Genomic DNA, 16,862 nt, shown 5'->3' with positions numbered 1-16,862 from the left:
CAACAGCAGCATCTACGACTGCAGCAACTACAACAACAGTTGAACCTACAACTGCTGCACCTACAACAACTGTAGCACCTACAACAACAGTTGCACTTACAAAAACCGCTTCTACAACAGTTGCACCTACAACAGCCGCACCCACAACAGTTGCACCTACAACAGCAGCAACTACAACAGCCGCACCTACAACAGCAGCAACGACGACAGTGGCACCTACGACTGCTGCACCTACGACTGCTGCAACTACAACAGCCGCAGCTACAACAGCTGCTCCGACAACATCCGCACCTACAACAGTTAAATCTACAACAGCAGCATCTTCGATTGCAGCATCTACAACAACAGTTGCACCTACAACAGCCGCACCTACAACAAAAGTTGCACCTACAACAGTCGCTTCTACAACAGTTGCACCTACAACAGCAGCAACGACGACAGCGGCACCTACGACTGCTGCAACTACAACAGCCGCAGCTACAACAGTTGTACCTACAACATCCGCATCTACGACTGCAGCATCTACAACAACAGTTGCACCTACAACAGCAGCAATGACGACAGCGGCACCTACGACTGCTGCAATTACAACATCCGCACCTACAACAGTTGCATCTACAACAGCAGCATCTATGACTGCAGCATCTACAACAACAGTTGCACCTACAACAGCTGCACCTACAACAGCCGCACCTACAACAACAGTTGCATCTACAACAGCAGCACCTACAACAGCGGCACCTACTACTGTTGCACCTACAACAACTGCAGCATCTACAACAACAGTTGAACCTACAACAGCCGCACCTACGACTGTAGCAACTACAACAGCCGCAGCTACAACTGCAGCATCAACAACAGATGCTCCGACAAAATCAACACCTACAACAGTTGCATCTACAACAGCAGCATCTACGACTGCAGCATCTACAACAACAGTTGCACCTACAACAGCCGCACCTACAACAGCCGCACCTACAAAAACAGTTGCATCTACAACAGCAGCACCTACAACAGCGGCACCTACGACTGCTGCAGCTACGACTACTGCAACTACAACAGCCGCAGCTACAACAGTTGCACCTACAACATCCGCACCTACAACAACAGTTGCACCTACAACAACAGTTGCACCGACAACAGCATTAACGACGACAGTGTCACCTACAACAGTTGCATCTACAACAGCAGCATCTACGACTGCAGCATCTACAACAACAGTTGCACCTACAAAAGCAGCAATGACGACAGCGGCACCTACGACTGCTGCAACTACAACAGCCGCAGCTACGACTGCAGCATCAACAACAGCTGCTCCGACAACATTCGCATCTACAACAGTTGCATCTACGACTGCAGCATCTACAACAACAGTTGCACCTACAACAGCCGTACCTACAACAACAGTTGCACCTACAACAGTCGCTTCTACAACAGTTGCACCTACAACAGCAGCACCTACAACAGCCGCACCTACGACTGCAGCAACTACAACAGCAGCATCTACGACTGCAGCATCTACAACAACAGTTGAACCTACAACTGCTGCACCTACAACAACTGTAGCACCTACAGCAACAGTTGCAACTACATCAGCCGCACCTAAATCAACATTTGCACTTACAACAGCCGCTTCTACAACAGTTGCACCTACAACAGCCGCACCCACAACAGTTGCACCTACAACAGCAGCAACTACAACAGCCGCACCTAAAACAACAGTTGCACCTACAACAGCAGCAACGACGACAGTGGCACCTACGACTGCTGCAACTACAACAGCCGCAGCTACAACAGCTGCTCCGACAACATCCGCACCTACAACAGTTAAATCTACAACAGCAGCATCTTCGATTGCAGCATCTACAACAACAGTTGCACCTACAACAGCCGCACCTACAACAACAGTTGCACCTACAACAGTCGCTTCTACAACAGTTGCACCTACAACAGCAGCAACGACGACAGCGGCACCTACGACTGCTGCAACTACAACAGCCGCAGCTACAACAGTTGTACCTACAACATCCGCACCTACGACTGCAGCATCTACAACAACAGTTGCAACTACAACAGCAGCAATGACGACAGCGGCACCTACGACTGCTGCAACTACAACATCCGCACCTACAACAGTTGCATCTACAACAGCAGCATCTACGACTGCAGCATCTACAACAACAGTTGCACCTACAACAGCTGCACCTACAACAGCCGCATCTACAACAACAGTTGCACCTACAACAGCAGCAACGACGACAGTGGCACCTACGACTGCTGCACTTACGACTGCTGCAACTACAACAGCCGCACCTACAACAACAGTTGCAACTACAACAGTTGCTTCTACAACAGTTGCACCTACAACAGCAGCAACGACGACAGCGGTACCTACGACTGCTGCAACTACAACAGCCGCAGCTACAACAGTTGTACCTACAACATCCGCACCTACAACAGCAGCACCTACAACAGCCGCACCTACGACTGCAGCAACTACAACAGCAGCATCTACGACTGCAGCATCTACAACAACAGTTGAACCTACAACAGCAGCAACGACGACAGTGGCACCTACGACTGCTGCACCTACGACTGCTGCAACTACAACAGCCGCAGCTACAACAGCTGCTCCGACAACATCCGCAACTACAACAGTTAAATCTACAACAGCAGCATCTTCGATTGCAGCATCTACAACAACAGTTGAACCTACAACAGCCGCACCTACAACAACAGTTGCACCTACAACAGTCGCTTCTACAACAGTTGCACCTACAACAGCAGCAACGACGACAGCGGCACCTACGACTGCTGCAACTACAACAGCCGCAGCTACAACAGTTGTACCTACAACATCCGCACCTACGACTGCAGCATCTACAACAACAGTTGCAACTACAACAGCAGCAATGACGACAGCGGCACCTACGACTGCTGCACTTACGACTGCTGCAACTACAACAGCCGCACCTACAACAACAGTTGCAACTACAACAGTTGCTTCTACAACAGTTGCACCTACAACAGCAGCAACGACGACAGCGGTACCTACGACTGCTGCAACTACAACAGCCGCAGCTACAACAGTTGTACCTACAACATCCGCACCTACAACAGCAGCACCTACAACAGCCGCACCTACGACTGCAGCAACTACAACAGCAGCATCTACGACTGCAGCATCTACAACAACAGTTGAACCTACAACAGCAGCAACGACGACAGTGGCACCTACGACTGCTGCACCTACGACTGCTGCAACTACAACAGCCGCAGCTACAACAGCTGCTCCGACAACATCCGCAACTACAACAGTTAAATCTACAACAGCAGCATCTTCGATTGCAGCATCTACAACAACAGTTGCACCTACAACAGCCGCACCTACAACAACAGTTGCACCTACAACAGTCGCTTCTACAACAGTTGCACCTACAACAGCAGCAACGACGACAGCGGCACCTACGACTGCTGCAACTACAACAGCCGCAGCTACAACAGTTGTACCTACAACATCCGCACCTACGACTGCAGCATCTACAACAACAGTTGCAACTACAACAGCAGCAATGACGACAGCGGCACCTACGACTGCTGCAACTACAACATCCGCACCTACAACAGTTGCATCTACAACAGCAGCATCTACGACTGCAGCATCTACAACAACAGTTGCACCTACAACAGCTGCACCTACAACAGCCGCACCTACAACAACAGTTGCACCTACAACAGCAGCAACGACGACAGTGGCACCTACGACTGCTGCACCTACGACTGCTGCAACTACAACAGCCACACCTACAACAACAGTTGCACCTACAACAGTTGCTTCTACAACAGTTGCAACTACAACAGCAGCATCAACGACTGCAGCATCTACGACTGCTGCAACTACAACAGCCGCAGCTACAACAGCTGCTCCGACAACATCCGCACCTACAACAGTTAAATCTACAACAGCAGCATCTTCGATTGCAGCATCTACAACAACAGTTGCACCTACAACAGCCACACCTACAACAACAGTTGCACCTACAACAGTCGCTTCTACAACAGTTGCACCTACAACAGCAGCAACGACGACAGCGGCACCTACGACTGCTGCAACTACAACAGCCGCAGCTACAACAGTTGTACCTACAACATCCGCACCTACGACTGCAGCATCTACAACAACAGTTGCACCTACAACAGCACCAATAATGACAGCGGCACCTACGACTGCTGCAACTCCAACATCCGCACCTACAACAGTTGCATCTACAACAGCAGCATCTACGACTGCAGCATCTACAACAACAGTTGAACCTACAACAGCAGCAACGACGACAGTGGCACCTACGACTGCTGCACCTACGACTGCTGCAACTACAACAGCCGCAGCTACAACAGCTGCTCCGACAACATCCGCACCTACAACAGTTAAATCTACAACAGCAGTATCTTCGATTGCAGCATCTACAACAACAGTTGCACCTACAACAGCCGCACCTACAACAACAGTTGCACCTACAACAGTCGCTTCTACAACAGTTGCACCTACAACAGCAGCAACGACGACAGCGGCACCTACGACTGCTGCAACTACAACAGCCGCAGCTACAACAGTTGTACCTACAACATCCGCACCTACGACTGCAGCATCTACAACAACAGTTGCAACTACAACAGCAGCAATGACGACAGCGGCACCTACGACTGCTGCAACTACAACATCCGCACCTACAACAGTTGCATCTACAACAGCAGCATCTACGACTGCAGCATCTACAACAACAGTTGCACCTACAACAGCTGCACCTACAACAGCCGCACCTACAACAACAGTTGCACCTACAACAGCAGCAACGACGACAGTGGCACCTACGACTGCTGCACCTACGACTGCTGCAACTACAACAGCCGCACCTACAACAACAGTTGCACCTACAACAGTTGCTTCTACAACAGTTGCAAATACAACAGCAGCATCTACGACTGCAGCATCTACGACTGCTGCAACTACAACAGCCGCAGCTACAACAGCTGCTCCGAAAACATCCTCACCTACAACAGTTAAATCTACAACAGCAGCATCTTCGATTGCAGCATCTACAACAACAGTTGCACCTACAACAGCCGCAGCTACAACAGTTGTACCTACAACATCCGCACCTACAACAGCAGCACCTACAACAGCCGCACCTACGACTGCAGCAACTACAACAGCAGCATCTACGACTGCAGCATCTACAACAACAGTTGAACCTACAACAGCAGCAACGACGACAGTGGCACCTACGACTGCTGCACCTACGACTGCTGCAACTACAACAGCCGCAGCTACAACAGCTGCTCCGACAACATCCGCAACTACAACAGTTAAATCTACAACAGCAGCATCTTCGATTGCAGCATCTACAACAACAGTTGCACCTACAACAGCCGCACCTACAACAACAGTTGCACCTACAACAGTCGCTTCTACAACAGTTGCACCTACAACAGCAGCAACGACGACAGCGGCACCTACGACTGCTGCAACTACAACAGCCGCAGCTACAACAGTTGTACCTACAACATCCGCACCTACGACTGCAGCATCTACAACAACAGTTGCAACTACAACAGCAGCAATGACGACAGCGGCACCTACGACTGCTGCAACTACAACATCCGCACCTACAACAGTTGCATCTACAACAGCAGCATCTACGACTGCAGCATCTACAACAACAGTTGCACCTACAACAGCTGCACCTACAACAGCCGCACCTACAACAACAGTTGCACCTACAACAGCAGCAACGACGACAGTGGCACCTACGACTGCTGCACCTACGACTGCTGCAACTACAACAGCCGCACCTACAACAACAGTTGCACCTACAACAGTTGCTTCTACAACAGTTGCAACTACAACAGCAGCATCTACGACTGCAGCATCTACGACTGCTGCAACTACAACAGCCGCAGCTACAACAGCCGCACCTACAACAACAGTTGCACCTACAACAGCAGCAACGACGACAGTGGCACCTACGACTGCTGCACCTACGACTGCTGCAACTACAACAGCCACACCTACAACAACAGTTGCACCTACAACAGTTGCTTCTACAACAGTTGCAACTACAACAGCAGCATCAACGACTGCAGCATCTACGACTGCTGCAACTACAACAGCCGCAGCTACAACAGCTGCTCCGACAACATCCGCACCTACAACAGTTAAATCTACAACAGCAGCATCTTCGATTGCAGCATCTACAACAACAGTTGCACCTACAACAGCCACACCTACAACAACAGTTGCACCTACAACAGTCGCTTCTACAACAGTTGCACCTACAACAGCAGCAACGACGACAGCGGCACCTACGACTGCTGCAACTACAACAGCCGCAGCTACAACAGTTGTACCTACAACATCCGCACCTACGACTGCAGCATCTACAACAACAGTTGCACCTACAACAGCACCAATAATGACAGCGGCACCTACGACTGCTGCAACTCCAACATCCGCACCTACAACAGTTGCATCTACAACAGCAGCATCTACGACTGCAGCATCTACAACAACAGTTGAACCTACAACAGCAGCAACGACGACAGTGGCACCTACGACTGCTGCACCTACGACTGCTGCAACTACAACAGCCGCAGCTACAACAGCTGCTCCGACAACATCCGCACCTACAACAGTTAAATCTACAACAGCAGTATCTTCGATTGCAGCATCTACAACAACAGTTGCACCTACAACAGCCGCACCTACAACAACAGTTGCACCTACAACAGTCGCTTCTACAACAGTTGCACCTACAACAGCAGCAACGACGACAGCGGCACCTACGACTGCTGCAACTACAACAGCCGCAGCTACAACAGTTGTACCTACAACATCCGCACCTACGACTGCAGCATCTACAACAACAGTTGCAACTACAACAGCAGCAATGACGACAGCGGCACCTACGACTGCTGCAACTACAACATCCGCACCTACAACAGTTGCATCTACAACAGCAGCATCTACGACTGCAGCATCTACAACAACAGTTGCACCTACAACAGCTGCACCTACAACAGCCGCACCTACAACAACAGTTGCACCTACAACAGCAGCAACGACGACAGTGGCACCTACGACTGCTGCACCTACGACTGCTGCAACTACAACAGCCGCACCTACAACAACAGTTGCACCTACAACAGTTGCTTCTACAACAGTTGCAAATACAACAGCAGCATCTACGACTGCAGCATCTACGACTGCTGCAACTACAACAGCCGCAGCTACAACAGCTGCTCCGAAAACATCCTCACCTACAACAGTTAAATCTACAACAGCAGCATCTTCGATTGCAGCATCTACAACAACAGTTGCACCTACAACAGCCGCAGCTACAACAGTTGTACCTACAACATCCGCACCTACAACAGCAGCACCTACAACAGCCGCACCTACGACTGCAGCAACTACAACAGCAGCATCTACGACTGCAGCATCTACAACAACAGTTGAACCTACAACAGCAGCAACGACGACAGTGGCACCTACGACTGCTGCACCTACGACTGCTGCAACTACAACAGCCGCAGCTACAACAGCTGCTCCGACAACATCCGCAACTACAACAGTTAAATCTACAACAGCAGCATCTTCGATTGCAGCATCTACAACAACAGTTGCACCTACAACAGCCGCACCTACAACAACAGTTGCACCTACAACAGTCGCTTCTACAACAGTTGCACCTACAACAGCAGCAACGACGACAGCGGCACCTACGACTGCTGCAACTACAACAGCCGCAGCTACAACAGTTGTACCTACAACATCCGCACCTACGACTGCAGCATCTACAACAACAGTTGCAACTACAACAGCAGCAATGACGACAGCGGCACCTACGACTGCTGCAACTACAACATCCGCACCTACAACAGTTGCATCTACAACAGCAGCATCTACGACTGCAGCATCTACAACAACAGTTGCACCTACAACAGCTGCACCTACAACAGCCGCACCTACAACAACAGTTGCACCTACAACAGCAGCAACGACGACAGTGGCACCTACGACTGCTGCACCTACGACTGCTGCAACTACAACAGCCGCACCTACAACAACAGTTGCACCTACAACAGTTGCTTCTACAACAGTTGCAACTACAACAGCAGCATCTACGACTGCAGCATCTACGACTGCTGCAACTACAACAGCCGCAGCTACAACAGCTGCTCCGACAACATCCGCACCTACAACAGTTAAATCTACAACAGCAGCATCTTCGATTGCAGCATCTACAACAACAGTTGCACCTACAACAGCCGCACCTACAACAACAGTTGCACCTACAACAGTCGCTTCTACAACAGTTGCACCTACAACAGCAGCAACGACGACAGCGGCACCTACGACTGCTGCAACTACAACAGCCGCAGCTACAACAGTTGTACCTACAACATCCGCACCTACGACTGCAGCATCTACAACAACAGTTGCACCTACAACAGCACCAATAATGACAGCGGCACCTACGACTGCTGCAACTACAACATCCGCACCTACAACAGTTGCATCTACAACAGCAGCATCTACGACTGCAGCATCTACAACAACAGTTGCACCTACAACAGCCGCACCTACAACAGCCGCAACTACAACAACAGTTGCACCTACAACAACAGTTGCACCGAAGACAGTGTCACCTACAACTGCTGCACCTACGACTGCTGCAACTACAACAGCCGCACCTACAACAACAGTTGCACCTACAACAGTTGCTTCTACAACAGTTGTACCTACAACATCCGCACCTACAACAGCAGCACCTACAACAGCCGCACCTACGACTGCAGCAACTACAACAGCAGCATCTACGACTGCAGCATCTACAACAACAGTTGCACCTACAACAGCAGCAACGACGACAGTGGCACCTACGACTGCTGCACTTACGACTGCTGCAACTACAACAGCCGCACCTACAACAACAGTTGCACCTACAACAGTTGCTTCTACAACAGTTGCACCTACAACAGCAGCAACGACGACAGCGGCACCTACGACTGCTGCAACTACAACAGCCGCAGCAACAACAGTTGTACCTACAACATCCGCACCTACAACAGCAGCACCTACAACAGCCGCACCTACGACTGCAGCAACTACAACAGCAGCATCTACGACTGCAGCATCTACAACAACAGTTGAACCTACAACAGCAGCAACGACGACAGTGGCACCTACGACTGCTGCACCTACGACTGCTGCAACTACAACAGCCGCAGCTACAACAGCTGCTCCGACAACATCCGCAACTAAAACAGTTAAATCTACAACAGCAGCATCTTCGATTGCAGCATCTACAACAACAGTTGCACCTACAACAGCCGCACCTACAACAACAGTTGCACCTACAACAGCAGCAACGACGACAGCGGCACCTACGACTGCTGCAACTACAACAGCCGCAGCTACAACAGTTGTACCTACAACATCCGCACCTACGACTGCAGCATCTACAACAAAAGTTGCAACTACAACAGCAGCAATGACGACAGCGGCACCTACGACTGCTGCAACTACAACATCCGCACCTACAACAGTTGCATCTACAACAGCAGCATCTACGACTGCAGCATCTACAACAACAGTTGCACCTACAACAGCTGCACCTACAACAGCCGCACCTACAACAACAGTTGCACCTACAACAGCAGCAACGACGACAGTGGCACCTACGACTGCTGCACCTACGACTGCTGCAACTACAACAGCCGCACCTACAACAACAGTTGCACCTACAACAGTTGCTTCTACAACAGTTGCAACTACAACAGCAGCATCTACGACTGCAGCATCTACGACTGCTGCAACTACAACAGCCGCAGCTACAACAGCTGCTCCGACAACATCCGCACCTACAACAGTTAAATCTACAACAGCAGCATCTTCGATTGCAGCATCTACAACAACAGTTGCACCTACAACAGCCGCACCTACAACAACAGTTGCACCTACAACAGTCGCTTCTACAACAGTTGCACCTACAACAGCAGCAACGACGACAGCGGCACCTACGACTGCTGCAACTACAACAGCCGCAGCTACAACAGTTGTACCTACAACATCCGCACCTACGACTGCAGCATCTACAACAACAGTTGCACCTACAACAGCACCAATAACGACAGCGGCACCTACGACTGCTGCAACTACAACATCCGCACCTACAACAGTTGCATCTACAACAGCAGCATCTACGACTGCAGCATCTACAACAACAGTTGCACCTACAACAGCCGCACCTACAACAGCCGCAACTATAACAACAGTTGCACCTACAACAACAGTTGCACCGAAGACAGTGTCACCTACAACTGCTGCACCTACGACTGCTGCAACTACAACAGCCGCACCTACAACAACAGTTGCACCTACAACAGTTGCTTCTACAACAGTTGTACCTACAACATCCGCACCTACAACAGCAGCACCTACAACAGCCGCACCTACGACTGCAGCAACTACAACAGCAGCATCTACGACTGCAGCATCTACAACAACAGTTGAACCTACAACAGCAGCAACGACGACAGTGGCACCTACGACTGCTGCACCTACGACTGCTGCAACTACAACAGCCGCAGCTACAACAGCTGTTCCGACAACATCCGCACCTACAACAGTTAAATCTACAACAGCAGTATCTTCGATTGCAGCATCTACAACAACAGTTGCACCTACAACAGCCGCACCTACAACAACAGTTGCACCTACAACAGTCGCTTCTACAACAGTTGCACCTACAACAGCAGCAACGACGACAGCGGCACCTACGACTGCTGCAACTACAACAGCCGCAGCTACAACAGTTGTACCTACAACATCCGCACCTACGACTGCAGCATCTACAACAACAGTTGCAACTCCAACAGCAGCAATGACGACAGCGGCACCTACGACTGCTGCAACTACAACATCCGCACCTACAACAGTTGCATCTACAACAGCAGCATCTACGACTGCAGCATCTACAACAACAGTTGCACCTACAACAGCTGCACCTACAACAGCCGCACCTACAACAACAGTTGCACCTACAACAGTTGCTTCTACAACAGTTGCAAATACAACAGCAGCATCTACGACTGCAGCATCAACAACAGCTGCTCTGACAACATCCGCACCTAAAACAGTTGCATCTACAACAGCAGCATCTACGACTGCAGCATCTACAACAACAGTTGCACCTTCAACAGCCGCACCTACAACAGCCGCCCCTACAACAACAGTTGCACCTACAACAGCAGCAATGACGACAACAGCAGCACCTACAACAGTTATATCTACAACAGCAGCATCTTCGATTGCAGCATCTACAACAACAGTTGCACCTACAACAGCCGCACCTACAACAACAGTTGCACCTACAACAGTCGGTTCTCCAACAGTTGCACTTACAACAGCAGCAACTACGACAGTTGCACCTACAACAGCAGCAACTACGAAAGCGGCGCCTACGACTGCTGCAACTACAACAGCCACACCTATGACTGCAGCAACTACAACAGCCGCAGCTACGACTGCAGCATCAACAACAGCTGCTCCGACAACATCCGCACCTACAACAGTTGCATCTACAACAGCAGCATCTACGACTGCAGCATCTACAACAACAGTTGCACCTACAACAGCTGCACCTACAACAACAGTTGCACCTACAACAGTCGCTTCTACAACAGTTGCACCTACAACAACAGCACCTACAACAGCCGCACCTACGACTGCAGCAACTACAACAGCAGCAACTACGACTGCAGCATCTACAACAACAGTTGCACCTACAACAGCCACACCTACAACAACAGTTGCACCTACAACAGTCGCTTCTACAATAGTTGCACCAACAACAGCAGCAACGACGACAGCGGCACCTACGACTGCTGCAACTACAACAGCCGCAGCTACAACAGTTGTACCTACAACATCCACACCTACGACTGCAGCATCTACAACAACAGTTGCACCTACAACAGCAGCAATGACGACAACAGCAGCACCTACAACTGCAGCAACGACAACAGCTGTTCTGACAACATCCGCACCTACAACAGTTATATCTACAACAGCAGCATCTTTGATTGCAGCATCTACAACAACAGTTTTACCTACAACAGCCGCAGCTACAACAACAGTTGCACCTACAACAGTCGCTTCTACAACAGTTGCACCTACAACAGTCGCTTCTACAACAGTTGCACCTACAACAGCAGCACCTACAACAGCCGCACCTACGACTGCAGCAACTACAACAGCAGCATCTACGACTGCAGCATCTACAACAGTTGAACCTACAACTGCTGCACCTACAACAACTGTAGCACCTACAACAACAGTTGCAGCTACAACAGCCGCACCTACATCAACAGTTGCACTTACAACAGCCGCTTCTACAACAGTTGCACCTACAACAGCAGCAACGACGACAACAGCAGCACCTACAACAGTTATATCTACAACAGCAGCATCGTCGATTGCAGCATCTACAACAACAGTTGCACCTACAACAGCCGCACCTACAACAACAGTTGCACCTACAACAGTCGGTTCTCCAACAGTTGCACTTACAACAGCAGCAACTACGACAGTTGCACCTACAACAGCAGCAACTACGAAAGCGGCGCCTACGACTGCTGCAACTACAACAGCCACACCTATGACTGTAGCAACTACAACAGCCGCAGCTACGACTGCAGCATCAACAACAGCTGCTCCGACAACATCCGCACCTACAACAGTTGCATCTACAACAGCAGCATCTACGACTGCAGCATCTACAACAACAGTTGCACCTACAACAGCTGCACCTACAACAACAGTTGCACCTACAACAGTCGCTTCTACAACAGTTGCACCTACAACAGCAGCACCTACAACAGCCGCACCTACGACTGCAGCAACTACAACAGCAGCAACTACGACTGCAGCATCTACAACAACAGTTGCACCTACAACAGCCGCACCTACAACAACAGTTGCACCTACAACAGTCGCTTCTACAACAGTTGCACCTACAACAGCAGCAACGACGACAGCGGCACGTACGACTGCTGCAACTACAACAGCCGCAGCTACAACAGTTGTACCTACAACATCCACACCTACGACTGCAGCATCTACAACAACAGTTGCACCTACAACAGCAGCAATGACGACAACAGCAGCACCTACAACTGCAGCAACGACAACAGCTGTTCTGACAACATCCGCACCTACAACAGTTATATCTACAACAGCAGCATCTTTGATTGCAGCATCTACAACAACAGTTTTACCTACAACAGCCGCAGCTACAACAACAGTTGCACCTACAACAGTCGCTTCTACAACAGTTTCACCTACAACAGTCGCTTCTACAACAGTTGCACCTACAACAGCAGCACCTACAACAGCCGCACCTACGACTGCAGCAACTACAACAGCAGCATCTACGACTGCAGCATCTACAACAACAGTTGAACCTACAACTGCTGCACCTACAACAACTGTAGCACCTACAACAACAGTTGCAGCTACAACAGCCGCACCTACATCAACAGTTGCACTTACAACAGCCGCTTCTACAACAGTTGCACCTACAACAGCCGCACCCACAACAGTTGCACCTACAACAGCAGCAACTATGACAGCGGCGCCTACGACTGCTGCAACTACAACAGCCACACCTACGACTGCAGCAACTACAACAGCCGCAGCTACGACTGCAGCATCAACAACAGTTGCTCCGACAACATCCGCACCTACAACAGTTGCATCTACAACAGCAGCATCTACGACTGCAGCATCGACAACAACAGTTGCACCAACAACAGCTGCACCTACGACTGCAGCACCGACAATAGCTGCAGCTACGACTGCAGCACCGACAATAGCTGCAGCTACGACTGCAGCACCTACAACAGCCGCACCTACAACAGGTGAACCTACAACAGTCGCAACTACGACTGCAGCAACGACAACAGCCGTACCAACAACAGCTGCAGCTACGACTCTAGCTGCAACTACAACAGCCGCACCTACTACAGCAGCTGCAACTACAACAGCCGCAGCTACGACTGCAGCACCCACAACAGCTGCACCTGCTACTGCTGCACCTTTGACTGCAGCACCGACAACAGCTGCACCTTCGACTGTACCACTCACAACAAGTAGCGTGACTTTCAGATCTCTGAATTCCACATTTACACCTGATTTGAAGAATAAATCATCTCAAGCTTTCAAAAAACGAGCTAAAATGATAAAGGAACAGGTAAGTCACACACTTAGAATAAAACCTGCTGGTTCAGCTACTGAATTATTTAATCACAGAGCTCAAGCACCCAATCAAAGGACTGAAAACTTACTAGAGAGTATATACATGTATACTTGATATAACAAAATCACGTATTCAAATTTCTAGAAGGAATTAATGAAGGAGACATTAAGGGAACAATAAACTGAATGGCCTTCCGCTCACCCCTCCCGGAAAGCATGAGCCGATGATTGCAAAAACGCGACTCACTTTACTGCAGATTCAGTCGGAAAACTACATGACCTCAGCCAAACATAAAAACGCTTTCTGTAGAGCCAGTATTTGATTTGTCCTTTCTGGGCTACTGTATAAACACTGTGTTGCAACACAGCCAACTCCGTGGGGAGGATCCATTCCCTATATAGACATGAAGGGCTCATTCTAAGCCAACAAAAACAAATTCTTAGTTAGTTTCTTAGTGTCAGCTGATTTTAGACGAAACTCATTTAACATAGTTCTGCATGTTTTACTTCATTTCTACTGAGAGATCCCCTCAACCCTACACACTGGTCATTTAAATGCACCTTTACTTCTGTTTCTGTAGCTTGATCCTGTGTTCAAAAACAGATTCCCTTCCTCCTTTGCCTCCTTGAAAGTGGTGGGATTCAGGTATTATGTTGAGAGATACAGTGTTACAATTGTTACAATTCAATAACAGTGTCTTAAATCTAACATATCAAACGTCATTTTTTGTTTCTCCTGCAGCCAGGGTTCAGTCGTCAACATGGTGGACATTATCTTTCACAGGACATCTGCTCCTAATACAACGGTTATTAAAGCAGTATTGATCGAAGCAGCTCCAAACGTCACCGGCTTCGACATTGAAACCAGCTCAGTCAGTGTGACTGTCCTATGTAAGCAATAATGAGTGCTAATTGATCAAAAATGTCAAAAGTTGCACAAATGTTTGTCAAACTAATGGTTTGTTGTTTCACTGCAGCACCTACGACTGCAGCACCAACAACAGCCGCACCTACGACTGCAGCAACAACAACAGCCGCACCTACGACTGCTGCAACTACAACAGCCGCACCTACGACTGCAGCACCTACAACTGCAGCAACTACAACAGCTTCAAGTGGAAGTCATAAGATGAGTCTCATCACCGCATCCTGCCTTGTAGTGTTGTCGTGGCTCCTGTCAAGCCAACAATAGCATTCGTGCTGATTGCCATTTGAATTTAAATCAATACATGAACGTCATCACTGGTATGAAAAATGACTTTGTTGTCAGTAAAAATCTAAGATTCTTGTCGTAGAAGTCTTATACAGCTTCGGATAAACTTACTATCAAATGAATAATTTGCAATAAGTGGACACATTAATGAAAGAGGGTTAAGTATGTCTGTCTAACTAAACATGTTTCTGTGTGGGAATGTCCAAGATCATGGACTGAATGAAATGACATAGCCAACTTGAAGCACCAGGTCTATTTGAGACATCACTCGAATAATAAGCTAAACAACATAATTGGGAACCCTGGGATGTCGTAAAATGATTGCACAATTAATAATAAAATGACTTTTGCTTCCGTGAGCACTGAGCTTTTGCAATATTTAACACAATAACAGTTACCAATGCTGTCTTGTTTGCCAAAAAAAGTTAACTAGCCACACATGAAATCACTTTCACCCTTGTTTGAAGGAAATTATATCAAAAGGTAATGGTATACATATATGTCAAAATAATGCACTGTCAATTTTCATATTTATAGAAAGTGTATTTATGTAATCATGCTGTATTCTGTGATATTTCTTTTAGTTTGTACAATTTCTGTCAAAACATTTACAATGATCAAAATACACAATCTTTGAGGAATTGAAATCGTCTCCTGTGTGATGTTTTGCAATTTTGGTGGGTCAATACAAAATATATCAATGTCATGTTTAATGTAAAAGAACATTGAAGGCAGGATTGGTAATCTTGAGAAACTAGCAAGAGTACGATAGTTTTAAATAATCATCCAGCCGATCAACCCAGCACAATGTTGCCATCCCTTTTCCAATGAAATTAGCAAGCAACACTAGCTCTAAAAGTTGCAACATATCGCAAGAAAGTCGCCAAGTCACCACCACTGACAGCCCTTCCTTCAGGCCTCCCTCAAAAGTCACTTCACCAAAATTAGCATTATGATCGTGAACATATAATGAATATAAACAACAAACATGGTGATTGTTAGGACTCTCAGCTGTCAAGCTAGTAGCTTGTGGAAGATTCGGTGACGAGCCATTTATGTAATGGCTCTCACCAAAAAGAAGCATTTTATTTTATTTACAGTTATGTTGAAAAAGACGTAAGGCTACCACAGCAAGCATAAACTTTACAATAAATGTTTTTAGAAACTTGCCATTTACTCATTAAATGCAACATTCTCCTTTTGTTTAAGTTGACAAGGAAAGTGATCAATAATAAGTAATAGACATATATATTATTTACTCCCCGCAAAAAAACATCACTCAATATTCAATATTTAATTTGATGAAAATAAGTTGGTGAAAGTATAATT

The 16,862-nt window shown here is 48.3% G+C and overlaps 1 long non-coding RNA gene across 1 annotated transcript; it reads left to right on the top strand.

Moving 5' to 3' along the window:
* Nucleotides 1-14,715: 14,715 nt before the first annotated feature.
* On the top strand, nt 14,716-16,165 carry LOC306715054. Its single transcript, XR_013767652.1, has 3 exons — nt 14,716-14,966; nt 15,063-15,211; nt 15,298-16,165. It is a non-coding gene; the product is annotated as an uncharacterized lncRNA (long non-coding RNA).
* Nucleotides 16,166-16,862: the final 697 nt, after the last annotated feature.

This window comes from Pholis gunnellus (assembly GCF_910591455.1).
Source record: "Pholis gunnellus genome assembly, chromosome: 23".
Taxonomy (NCBI): domain Eukaryota; kingdom Metazoa; phylum Chordata; class Actinopteri; order Perciformes; family Pholidae; genus Pholis; species Pholis gunnellus.
The sequence above is the reverse complement of the archived record's forward strand: the minus strand, read 5'-3'. Positions and strand labels throughout refer to the sequence as shown.